General features: G+C 38.5%; 1 protein-coding gene across 1 annotated transcript in view; it reads left to right on the forward strand.

Moving 5' to 3' along the window:
* Positions 1-14,021, forward strand: part of EPB41L3 (erythrocyte membrane protein band 4.1 like 3) — a 95,354-nt gene that overhangs the window by 14,155 nt on the left and 67,178 nt on the right. The gene's annotated exons all lie outside the window — the stretch shown is intronic.

The following is a 14,021-nucleotide window of genomic DNA, read 5'->3' on the forward strand; positions in this document are numbered from 1 at the left end:
AAACACGTTTTTGCACTTTGCAGACCACCCAAAAATGGGCCGGGTTTTTTTTTTTTTTTTTTTTGACATTTATAGGCCGCCCTTTTCCCTGAGGGGACTCAGGGCGGCTTACAATTTGTAGGAAGGGAGTGCAAGACAAAACACAAAAAGAAAATGTGGAATATAATAAAATAAAACAATAAAACACAACATTCATTCAGCATTCGGGTGGGGCAAGATTAGGGTCTTATCCCCAGGCCTGACGAGATAGCCAGATCTTGAGGGCTGTGCGGAAGGTCTGGACGGTGGTGAGGGTACGAATCTTTTTGTGAAAACAGGCCCATTTTTCCCCCTAAAAGGGCATAAATAGCATTTAGGAGGCTTGTAGAGTGCTCCTGTGCGGTGCGGGGGCCAAAAATGAGCCAAAAATGGCCTGTTTTCACTCATTTCTGCCCTCCCCAACCCCCAAGAGCATTCTGGAAGCCTCCTAAAGGCTATGCATGGATATTTTGGTGAAGGGGTGGGGTTTCGGGAGGCAAAAAATGCTGTATTCAGTGAATAAGATGCATCCAGGTTTTCAGCCTCATTTTGAGGGGGAAAAGGTACTTGGAAAAATATGGTAATTCTTTGTTGAAGGATCAGCTACTTATTTTAAAAAGGGCTCACAAGTTAAAAATGTATTTATTAACTTTATATGCTATCTGTTCCTCAACTTCTAGCAACAAAGTATATATATATGTCTGTAAAATTGCATAACAATCATTTGTATACTGCTTTAAATTAACAGCATTTTAATTTGAGGGATTTGCTTAAAGGCTCCTACATCAGAAGCAGTTGTGTTAGTATGGAAATGTTGCCCACCCTTGTTTTCAGCTTCTGTTTTACTTTCATTTTCTCTTTAATTATCTCTTATGTGAAAAAATTGTTATCTTCCCCATTGTCTTATTTTTTTTTAGAAACGTCACTGCCAAACAATAGAAACAGTTCTGCTTTTGCTTAATTTTATTAAGGCACAGGTGTGCACATGCATATAGCGTATGATTTTTGTATAAATAGCTCTTAATACAATATTGTCAAGTTGGAATATTCTCATTAATATACATATAAGATGAAATTGTATTAAGCAAAATTGCTAAATATTCCTACACATTTATTGAAGTCATTTCATTTCTTGCTGTTTGCATTATCAATTTGGACTTCTATTCTGGATTAATTATCTAAAGTTGGGAAACATTTGCCAGATGTGTCTTCCAACTCACAGTATACCATAGATTTCGGACTATAAGATCCACTAGTGTATAAGACGCACCAAGATTTCGAAGAGGTAAGTAAGAAAAGAAAGTTTTTGTCCTACCTGGCCCCCAGAAGCACTTTGCAGGCTTCAGCAAAAACACCTCCATTTTTGCAAAAAAAAATTGCTTTCCAAAATTGAGATGCCTTACCTTCCAAAAGTAATAAGTTGGAGAGTTTTTCAAAGATATTTTGTACAAGTTTGTTGACGTAATTGTTTGTGACTATTTGTAATGTGTGAAGATAAAAATTTCAAGCAGGAGACAATATATATCTAATTATTATTTGGGCCTTCTATTTCTGCCCTAGTAATTTTATGGATGTGCTCATTCTTTTTAAGTCGGGAGGTTTCTACCACATTCATTTTTAATTCCTTTTGGATATGTAGTACTTCTTATCACAGATCTTTTTTTTTTTCATCATTTAACTATCGTTAGTTTTTGTAATTTGTTACCAGAAATATATAAGGGTCTGCTGATAGATATACATCGGTTGAACAATTTTCCTGTATAAAGAGCTATCTATCGAGGATGGTTTAATTGGTTTTCGTCACATTATATAAGATCCTTAAAATCCTTTGCAACTGCACTGTCCTACATTGTATGACCAATTCCAAGCCTTCCTTCACTTGAAAAGATTAAAACATTTACATGCTTCTCAAGTTATGACTCATGCGACATTGGATACTCATCAGTTCATTGAGTGTTCTTAATTTGAATAGCTACAATATAATTCTATTATATTCTATTGGAAATGAAGGGATTATTTGTGTGTGCAGGAACTCTTCTTAAATAGTTTCATTTATCCATTGAAGTTTTTCAGCTCCGCCTATATGAGTAATCTTACATATGAAACAAAAAATATTTCTAAAAGGTTGTCTGGGAGCCTATACTGTCAGAATATAAGTAAATCAACATATACTGTATAGATTCGGAATGGGATAACATTTATGTATAACGTTAATTGGCTATAACAGAAATACTAAACCATTGATACTTGAAAAGTTTTTTAGAATCACCTATGGACTCACGAAGAGAATATTAAACAAATTATTCTTTCTGATTCAATCTGGCACCAGCTGCAAAGTTTAATAATAGAGTTGGGAAACCCTGCTGGGATTAAGGGAAATTAGTTGAAAGGGTGAATTAATGACAGATATTTGCCATAGGTCCCAAGAAGCAGTTTATGTTGGCAGTAAAGTGTAATGTATAACATGTGTGCTTCAAACACTTTCGAATGCCAGATGTTAAATTTGTATAGAATAGATCAAAAATATGAATATATTTGTTTATAACAGAAATGACTTACCTTTTTACTTAAGATAGCACACTAACGTGCAAAATATAACTCCTATATATTGCATTATTTTATGCACATCTCTGGAATAATTTCATTTATTTGCATTGTGCTTCAGTAGGTGGCAGCAAGTAGCTGGCTTCAGTCCCACCAGCTAAAACGAGCTAGGCCTTATGAATACTTAGATGGAAAACTAGGAAGAGGTGCAAATTTTCTTGAGGAAGAAATTACACAATTTATATTCCACCATACTCTGATGTATATCATTTTGCATTTCAACCAGAAGGAATGCTTAGGTATTTGCCAAGCTCCTGTGGGATAATCTCCAGACAACTTACAGTAGTGTTTTAGCTACAGTAAATTACTGTAGCTAAATTTTAATTACCTCCTTTAAAATATGTTATGATTCTTAAGATATAATCAATGCTTAAGATGCAATCACTAAAAATGAGAAATGTGTTACTGAAGTAAATGCTTAAGAACTTGAAAATTAACTATGGGCTATTATCAATAATGGGGTTTTTTTCTTTAAGTAAGCAGCATTTAAATGTAGACTGTAAGCGGTAAGGTTGAATTTCATTTTCACATGTTACACTTCTTCCATTTGGCTTCTCTCTGACCTCAATCTACTCCTCACTTGAATTCATTCAGAGTAAATTTCTTTCACAGGTTCATTTATTAAATTTATATGCCACCCATTTCTCTAATAGGGCAATTCTGTATGCCTTATATATCATAAAAAGATAACTAAAAAGTAATTAAAATGTTTAAACTATGTAAATTAAAAAATACAAAAATATGCAATTTAAAACTATGGGGAAAAAAATCCAGAGCCAGGAGATGGACAGCACAGAGATGAAGTCTTCTTACCTTGTCAACCACCTTTAGTGATTAGCACTCCCCTCGGGGCCCCAATCTATGGGGCAGAGCCAAACTTTACTCCCCTTCCAGTAGGCCAAAAAGGTGAGCATAGATCCCACCCTTGTGGTAGAGTGTTCCACAGAGTTGGGGCCACAGGTTGATGGACTCTAATCCATCCAAGCTAATCTCATTGTGAATATGTGAGTTTTTAGGTGTTACAGGATTCTTTCGGCTTTAGTTCTTTGCTATAAAAATATTTGTGCAGTATATTACAATCAATTTGCAAATCAGTTTATAATCTGAAATACGGTTGGTACTTCTCTCATACCATTGCCCAAGGAAAAAGAGTACCATATTAGAAACGTATTTGCCAAGATCTACAACTTTAAAAATATCTGACTTCTGATTGCAATGCAGTTACTATTAGAAGTGTAGTTCTCTTCCTCAGCTTTGCCCTTGATTGCACTTGTTCAGTGAGTATAAAGAAAAACTATCTTCTTCCATCAACATTTTTTAAAGTTCTGTGTTTTTCAATAATATAATAAGATAGAAACAAATGTGCCGAATAACAAAAATGATAATTGTGTGTTAACCAAGAAAATAATTGTGTCATTGTAGAAACTGTGTTTGCAATTGTTCTAATTTTAGAATGTGGTTGGAATTTTTAGAAGGAAATGGTACTTCTGAAGGTACCTAAACAGGACAGGATTTAAGGACCAAAAAGCTGTTTCTTCTCTTGATGGCAGGTTACAGTATATAGTCTGAGATGGTATGCTGTATCTGTGCTCTGCTTTAAAAGGCTGAGACACTGTTAAAATAATATGAAAGGGTTTGATTTAATTAATTTGGGGCCCCTTCTATAAAGAAACATGGATTTACAGTTTGCTAAGTGTATGCAATGTCCTGACTCAGCTCTCCCTTTGAAATAATGTCTGATATGGATTCCTCATTTTGATTATTTTATATCTGATTAGTGAACTTAGGGTAGACTCTTGAATTCTGACTGCAAAGCAAGCAAATGGCTTCATTTGTTTTTTGTATTTTTGCAAAAGATTAACATAGTACATAATAATGATACAGTAGAAAAGGCTTCCCCTTAAATAAGTAATACCAAAGGCTGATTTTACCAACTGATTTTAATACAAAGTGATTTTCCTCTGCTTGTCAACAAAGATCAAAAGAAAGTGTACTTATACTTCTGTATTTTAGTGTTATTGTTATTTTTGGTGCATTTCATAGCACCAGCAGAAAACCTTTCAAGAACTTTACATTCAGGGGGAAAAATTATCAGTGGGTTCTTGAATTTGAACAAAAAAGGAACATACCTTTATGGCAACTGCTTTGTTCTAAAAATGCCGTTTTCTCCTAGGCGCTGCTTAGAGTGTCCAAGCACGGGTTAACTTCAGCTTGCTGCCCAAGGACTGAGTTTAAGATTATTGTAGCTCCGCCTCTTGCTTGCCTCAGAGGCTCAGTTTCAAAAAACTCAGTCGCCCTACAGGATGTTTTCCTTGGGGTTCCAGGCCTTGTGCAGCAAGCTGGACCCTTATTCCTATGCTAGTTCAGTGTAGTTCCTTTTTAAAACTTTTATTTTGAGTGTTTTCCTTTAGCTAGAGTTGTTAGTTGTATTTTCTTTTTAATTTGGCTCCGTTTTTAATTTACCTCAAGTCCAGATCTCGCGGGCAGGCTCCCTGGAGCGCTGCTGGCCTGCAACCTCTCTTGCAGCTTCGCACACCGGGGTCTCGCTTAGCGGCTGCTAGCAAGGGCGAGGGGTCAGGTAGGATAGAATCCCCGTCGCAAGGAGCATTAGGCAAAGCCCCGGTGTTGCTCCAGGTGCATGCGCACGCAATGGCCGCCATCTTGGAATCGCGTTTTGGCACGCTTTTCTGGCCTCCTAAAGTTGCCGCGCAGCCTGCCTAAACCAGCAGATCCTCCTCCCATAGGCGGCCGACTCCAACTTTATGCCGCACAATGGGAGGAGACCACAACGGACACTTGGATTCTGAATACAGTCCATCATGGGTTGACCCTGGAGTTCCTGTCCTTTCCCCCGAGGACCATTGTTTGTTGTCCCATCCCCAGATCCGGCCACAAGCTCCAGCTCATGAGGGTGGAGATAGATCACCTGTTACAGATAGCGGCCATAGAGGAGGTTCCCAGGGGCCAGGAGGGCGAAGGGTTCTATTCTATCCTGTTCCTGGTCCCCAAGTCATCAGGGAGGGGGGAGGGCGATACTGGACCTCAAGAAACTCAACAAACATCTGGCGTACAAGCGCTTCAAGATGCAGTCCCTTCAGACCATTCTGGGCTGTGTCAGGCAGGGTGATCTTCTCACCTCGATCGACCTGAAGGAGGTGTACCTGCATGTTCCGATCCATCCGGCACATCGCAAGTTCCTGAGGTTCCAGTTCGCCAATCACCACTTCCAATACAGAGCCCTCCCCTTCGGGCTTTTGTCGGCCCCGCGAACTTTTACCAAACTATTAGCCGCCATTGCTGTCCTGCAGCACCACGGATTCTCGGTCAACCTCACCAAGAGCCATCTGACCCCGACCTGCAGAATTCAACATCTCGGCATGGTGATCGACTCCTGGGACTGCAAAGTCTTCCTTACGCAGCAGAGAGTGGACAGCATCAGATCTCTGGTGAGACCATCCGCTCCATCGGGTCAGCGTCGGTCGTCTCCCTCTCCCAGTTGCTGGGGAAACTGGTGTGGTGTATTTCGGTGGTTCTGTGGGCATGACTGCATGCGCGAGAGCTCCAGTGGTTCTTGCTCCCGCTCCAGAGATGCAAGGCCAGCAGCTCCAGAAGGATGGTTCGCCTCCCTCCGAAGGTACTCTGCTCTCTCAGGTAGTCACAGATGGACGCCCTTTTGAAGGGCTGCTACTTCAGGAAACCAGAGCACCTGGTCATAACAACAGACGCCAGCCTCTTTGGTTGGGGCGCTCACCTACAGACTCAGGTGGTCCAGGGCAGATGGTTGCAGGCGGAGTTCGCCCACAACATAAATTGGCTAGAGCTCCGGGCTGTCAGGCTAACACTCTCAGGCGGCAAATGGCCACCCTGAGCACCATCCTGTCCACAGACTCTCAGTTACCACTTTCCAGACATCCGCAGGTTCGTAGTTTCCTCAAAGGGACTACCAACCTCTATCCGCCCACAGTCCACAGATACCCAACCTGGGAGTTGTCTATCGTTCTTCAGTCGCTCTCCGCTGCTCCCTTCGAGCCACTTCAGACTGTTAGCCTGCGCCACCTGACTCTAAAGACAGCCTTTCTCATTGCCATCACCTCAGCATGCAGGATATTGGAGTTGGCCGCCCTCTCGGTTAGAGGCGACCTTTGCATCGTTCACTCCAACAGTCATCATTAGACTGGACCCTGCCTTTGTGCCAAAGATCAACACTGTTTTTCATAGAGTGCAGGAGGTGATACTCCCGGACTTTTGCCCGGGTTCCAGACATCAGAGACAGATCGTGTGGCATAAGCTGGATGTTCACCGGGCGGTGCGTATTCATATGAAACGGACTGCTCCATTTCACAAATCAGAAGCGTTCTTAGTGTCCTTTCAACCCGCATCCATGGGCAAGAAGGTCACGTCTTCCACCATAGGACGCTGGCTGAGGGTGAGTATCAAGATGACTTACGAACAACAGGCCAGACCAGTTCCTCCTCACATTACAGCGCATTCAACGTATGGACAGACAGGCCAGGTGGAAAACAGATCAAAAAATTGGTTTTATGCAAGTCGAGGATAATTTATTTAAACAAACAAGAGATCAAAGCTTAATGCATATAAAGAGACTATACAATGTATTAATACAGATGGATTCTGAAACAGAATTAGTTAAAGACTGTATGATAAAGTAGGCTCAAAATATTGAAGAACCAATAATGTTGGATACATGGGAAAGGATCTGGGTAAGAAATGTAAAATTTACACAGGCCCAAAACTTGAGAGAAAACTTTTATAAGATGTTTTATAGATGGCATTTAGATCCTAAAAAGTTGGCTTTTATGTATCCGAACTTACAACCCAAATGCTGGAGATGTGATTCTCTCGACACTACATATTTTCATATATGGTGGACTTGCAAAAAGGTTAAGGCATTTTGCATAAAAATATGGTGGATTATGCAAAATGTTCTTAAAAAAAGGATAAAGTTTACCCCTCCGTTATTTTTGTTAGGTATAATTACTGATTGTACAGCTGTAGAGATTAATTTGATTTTGCACTTAATAACTGCAGCTAGATTGTTGGTGGCGCAATATTGGAAGAAGGAAGATTTGCCTACAATTCAAGAATGGACATTGAAAGTCACAAATTTAGATGAGATGGCTAAAATATCTGCATAACTTAAGGACCACTCAAACGAGAGATATAAACGAGACTTGAAAAAATGGATCGATTATGTACAAAATAAATATGGGACTAAGAAATTCCAGATAGCTTATGATTAAGATCAGGAATGATATAAATTGTTTAAAGTTAGCCTAGCAAGGAGGAGCTAAGTTGAATGTAAAGATATTATCAATTTTATATTCTTTTTTCCAATATATTTTAGACTGTTTTTGTTAAAGATTTATACCGTGTATGGGTTCTGGGAAATCGGGGGAGGGAAGGCCGGGGGTGGGAGGGAGGAATGAATATTAGGCTTGACGACGGGTGTTAGATTTTAATGTAATATGATTGCACATGTATACTGTCTTCTCTTATTTTTTCTTTAAAACTAAGATATGTTAAGTATATTGATATGGAAGCATAAATACCATCAACATAGAATGGAATTTGCTCAGAAGCTGAAATACACCAATAAGAGGAAGAGTGGGAAGCAGAGGAGAGAAGAAAGATAGGAAGAGAGGGCTAGGAGAGAGGGTAAGGGGGGAAGATGAGGAGGATAAGGAGGAGTGGAATGAAGAGAGAGGAGAAGGAGAAAGGAAGGGGAAGTAGAGTAGAAAAGGATGATGGAGGGAAGAAAGGAGGTAGGAAAGAGGTAGAAGAAAGAGGTGTATGGAGACCAGAAGAGCTAATAATGGGTTTTTATCTTTCTGGGTGTTGATGACAAGAGGAACTGATGTAATTACTACTTAATACAATAGGATATCGGCTATGTAATAGCATTTCTTTCTCGCCAAATATCTCTCAGTTCGAAATCATCCATCATATCAAAAAAGGACTTGGGTAGTTTCGCTCGCATTTGAGTATTTGGGCGAGAAGGCTTCTTATCTTTCTTAGTGTCCATAACACCGTTCCAGTCACCCAATAGTATGCAGGACCTATAATCCCACTATACTAATTTGGCATGAAGCTTTCTATAAAATCCATCTTATTGTTGATTGGGAGCATATATTCCCAGTAGCAATGTCCTTTTCCCTTCTAATACCAAGTCTATTGCAATGTATCTTCCGTGGGGATCTGCTTCGATTAATTCAGTTTTCATATCCTTCCTTAAGTATATAACTATACCATTTTTCTTCTCTGTAGCAGAAGCTATAAAATGTCCAAATCTTGTATTAATCAGATATTTTTGATCAGTTGATCTAATGTGAGTTTCTTGCAAACAAATTATATCATTCTTGAACTGTTTAAGATAGTGATATATTTTCTTTCTTTTCTGTGGAGAGTTTAATCCATTGACGTTCCATGTTAGAAACTTAGTTGTCATCTTTGGCTCCCTAAAGCTTTTTTAGAGCCATCTAAACATCCTGGAATTTAACCTTTGGTCTGGCTCCTCCCACTGCTTCTAAGCTGGTAACTGTAGCATCTTGACCGGTAACAGGTGTTTGTTGTAATTGTTGCTTTTTTAATTGTTGGTCCATTCGTCTGGTAATCACATGGGTTTGTCTTTGTTCCTTGACTCCTTTTGCTTCTGAGAGAGAACGATGATCCATCTTTGTTGATAATTGTGTAGTTTGCTGTCTATCTTGTCCTTGTTCCCTTTCTCTAGGTCCAGGTGGGGCGGGGTGTCCGGCCTTCAAGATATTATGGTAAAAATCTCAGGCGTTCCATACTGAATTAAGAAGGTATCTTTGCCCCTCAAAAATGACTGTCCAAGATGCCTCATAAATCAGAGCTCTGAAGGAAGTCTTTTTGCCTTGCTGCGGCAGCAATGTTGAAGCTCCGCAAGGAAAACACTCTCAAACAGTGGGAAGATGTTCCGGCATATCAGGAACCTGAAAGAATCCCTTCTGCCTTGTTATGCCGGTAATTAAGCGAAGCCACTGCTTGCACTCAAATTGTGAGCGGCGCAGCTGGGGAAGCAAATCAATTAGCTCGACAGCCTTCTGTGAGCGGTGAGGATGGTTGCCTGACCAAGCCTTACTGCAGAATGGCCGCCAGCTATGTGGCGACCATTTAGAAGCTCTGATGATGTTTTCGGGAGTCCTTATGAGTTGTCTGATGTTGCAGTTGTGCTCCTGGTTGTTGAACACTTCAGGGTGGATTTTTCCCCAAAAATCTGTCTATTAACCTAGAGAGTGAATAGAAGATGTGTCTCTTTGGGCTTAGATTGAGTTAAGAACTGGATCAAGTCAAGCCAAGGAGGTGTGTCCAAACAATTCAAACTCAGTCTCTGGGCTGATAGGAAGAAGTTGTAACCCGTGAATGGAGTCTCCAAGCAGCTCACAGGAAAACCAATTTAGGCCACTATATACAGTATAGTACTTTAAAAAGTATGCAACAAATGAATGATTTAGTGCTAGTTAATCAAGAATGATATTTTAAATTAGAATTTTGACATTGTCTAATATCTGAATTTCAAACTTTGGATGTATTCATTAGAACTTTTTCTACTCCATAATATATTTATTTTGTAATAATTTACTGAAATACTTGGTGTGGTAAGAATATTTTCTCATACTCTCAATATCAGTAAAACTTTAGATTATATAATAAAATGCTAGTGGTAGTCATCCTGCTTATATGTAACATCGGCTCAGTAAACTTTTTAGCATGAATGTCCTCACTATTATCTGTAGTTCTATTGTTCTAGAGAATATTGTAGCAGTATATAACCAGCATAACTTAAGCTTGCAAGCAGAAAAGGAAAAACAAAGAAAACACTGTTGTACTCTCTTTTTCATTAAGAGGCAGTAATAACAGTAGAAAGTGAAACTGTAGAATAAACCCAGTATGGTGTTAGAGGCTCTGCTCATGCGTATGGCTGTTATATTTTTATTTTATATGCATTTATTTACAGTATATGCATTTATTTACAGAGACAACACTGATATTAATTTTTCAAGTTATTGCTTTTTCTCATGTTGAAAATATATTTTGCGTCTTGACTAAATTATTAATGTCTATGCATGCATATTACCAGAAGTGTCTGAGTAATCCTTATTAATGTACTTATTTGTAGTAGAAGCCACTGGATTGTGTAGCTCTTAGTATATAGTGTTTTCTAATGAACATGGGTTTACTCTTATCATATTAATAAATTATAGACCTAACAATTCTGCATCTGAGGTCTCATTATGTCTTAAGAGCTTTTGAAATCCACAAAAGATGGGAGTAGTTTCGTAGTGCTATCAAAAGGCGGACTTATGCAATATATTATCAAATCTAGTACAAAATATAAAATACACTGTTTCAGTTGTATGTGCGGTAGTTGGTCATATAAAAGCAAAAATGTCATTCTCGTGCATGCTATTTAATTGTTATTTGGTAAAATGTCTCTTGGTGACTTCTAATTTTAACAACATGCTGACAATGGCATTTGGTACGTTAAAATAGAATTTTATATTACACATTACTTTTTTCTCTCAAAAAACCCCACAAAACTTAATTTTTAAAAAAAGGAATTACTGATATCTATACTATTCAACCAGAATAAAGCAACATACTGTGTTGTGTATTACATTACACTGTATTGAGCTGTTACATTATATGGGCTATAAAATTTGGAATCTCCCAAATGCTGTAGTAAAATAAGAACAAAAATGCTGGAAAATGTAGTCAGCTTTTCCTTTAGCAAACGGATACTTTTGTTACATACCATTTTCCTTATGTCTATGAATTCAATCTCTGTATTGGCATTGTGCATAATGTTACTATGCACCATCTATTTGCATAGATATCTTAACAGGTGTGTGCTCTATGGGGACAGATGAGGAATTAATGTTTTTCAGTTAGGGAATCCATTTGCCTGATTTATGAATTGCCCTTCAGAAATTAAGGAATAACGTCCGTTCAGAAGACCATCCAAATTCTATATTTTTAATTTTTATAATTAATATGTTCATACCCTGGTACGTGGGTTGATGTACTGATTTAATAGTTCTACTTTGATCTCTAACTTTCTGTCTGTGTTATAAAAGGAACGAAGGCAATGTGAAATAATAGGGCACAGGTTGCCATATTCCTGAAGAACTTTGATGCTTGTGGAAATGGTAAATTGAGATATAGTGATGGATTTAAAAGATAAATGGAGAAGAGATAGAAAATAAGTGGTTAATTTGTTCTTGGCTAGGAAGAAAATAAGGACTTGGACAACTTATAATTAAAAGGAAAAATAAAATACAGACCAAATAAAAGCAGATACAGATTTCCGTCTTATATCAAACTCTGCTGTAATGTTTGCAAGAAATGTGTCTGCAGTTTGACCTCATCCTGTCAGTTGCAGTAGCCAAAATATGCCAAATGAAATATTTATGACCTTTCAGCTTTGAAGAATAGTTTTAATTTTTCTGTGTTTTTATTAACTGCTGAAACATATCCTTTGCATTTGTTTGCCAAAATTAATTGCCTAAAATAATTTTTAAATGTGGTTTTATTATTGTGCATGTTAATATCGTGATGTAAGAAAGAATATATTGCAGTGTTAGGCAGTCTGTTGTCAATGCTGTTGTCTGTGCGCATTTCATTATTTACATTTCTGTGTTACCCAGAAACATCTATAGATGAATTCATGTGTTCATGGTAAAGTTGAAAAGACCAAATGATTTTTAACTATGATATGCAAAGATATGCAAAGTTTTCCAAGGAAAGGTTGTGCACAAAAAGGAGCATTCCGTTGGTTGGCTGGTTGGTTTAGAGCTTGAAATAAAATACTGCGAGCCCCAAATGGCATCCAGTTGTTTCAACTTAACTGCAGTTCAGTAAAACAAAATTTGAAAGTTTAATGTTTACTGCTCTCATCAAAACAATTCTAGGTGTTTTGGTGATGGAAACTATGAGGTCCAGGCCACCTGGATTGGAAAACATCTGGATAGCCACTAGGCAGCAGCAAAGAAATCTAGAAAAATCTAAATTCTTTTCAGCTGTCATGTAAATAATTTTTGCTGTCCGTATGTAGAAATCTTTGCCCCAGCGTTCATTGAATTCAGTGTAACAATCATTTCCCCTGGAGGCAAAGATATTTTCATTGAAAGGAACATAAGGAAAAAGATTAGTAGATCGCTTTGTATCTTAGGTCTCTTACAGATCCTTTTCAATTTCCTTCTGGGAAGGCACCCTGGCCAAAAAAAAATACATTAATTCTAATCATTACTTTCAAAATGTTCTAGCACAGAAGAACTGCTGTTCTAATTGTTTTGTACACTCCTGTCCAACTGCACTTCATCAATTATCCTTTCAAAGTGTTGAGTCAGCTTTCACCGTTACTTTGAAAACTTTTCTAGATTATAGTATTTCCACAAGCACATGCACAGTAACTACTTATTAAACTTTTCCATGTCCATGTAAACTTAGGCACGGACTATGTGGGAGAGTCTTCAAAGCAATAGCAGTAGACTTATATACCGCTTCATAGGCCTTTCAGGCCTCTCTAAGCGGTTTACAGAGAGTCAGCATATTGCCCCCAACAATCTGGGTCCTCATTTTACCCACCTCGGAAGGATGGAAGGCTGAGTCAACCCTGAGCCAGTGAGATTTGAACCGCTGACCTGCTGATCTAGCAGTAGCCTGCAGTGCTGCATTTAACCACTGCGCCACCTTGGCTCATAGCAGCTATGCCAAGCATCCCAGATGACTCAGATGACTATAATATTGAGGAGGAAGTGTCTTGAAACAGTTCTTCAGATGTTTTCCACAACCACAGCTATTTACTGTTTGTTTCTGAATAGACTTTGATACAAAATATGATGTATTGATTTTATACGAAATGTTTTGGATTGTACTCTTGTTTAGAAGCATTAAGTAGAATTTTTAGGACTCCCTCTTATTTTTCTCCACAGTAACAACCTTGTGTGATAGGTCTTTCAGCTGCTTTGACACCTTTAGTATCTTGCCCCAGTAGTCTTATTATTGAGGTCCACCATGATAGAAACAACCCTCACATCTTTCCTATGATGGATATTTACAATTATAGCCACTGGTAAAGGTGTTTTGTGTAGAAATTGTCTTGCTGTCCTCTTCTTTCTCCAGAAGTCCAATAAGTGTTCTGCTTAGTCAAGCTAGCAATATGCATTATGCACGTTCAGAAGGAACCTCAGCTTCTGAGCCTTCCTCTCAAATATTCCATTGCCTCTAGTGTTATCACCCACATGTGTCCTTCTCTAAATTCTGACTGGCCTTTGGGTATTCAAAGAGTCCATGGCAGGCAGCTGGCTAACAGCACATGGCACATTTCTCTTTTTCCTCTTGCTCTTAATTTAGCT

Source organism: Thamnophis elegans, chromosome 8 (assembly GCF_009769535.1).
Source record: "Thamnophis elegans isolate rThaEle1 chromosome 8, rThaEle1.pri, whole genome shotgun sequence".
Classification (NCBI taxonomy): domain Eukaryota; kingdom Metazoa; phylum Chordata; class Lepidosauria; order Squamata; family Colubridae; genus Thamnophis; species Thamnophis elegans.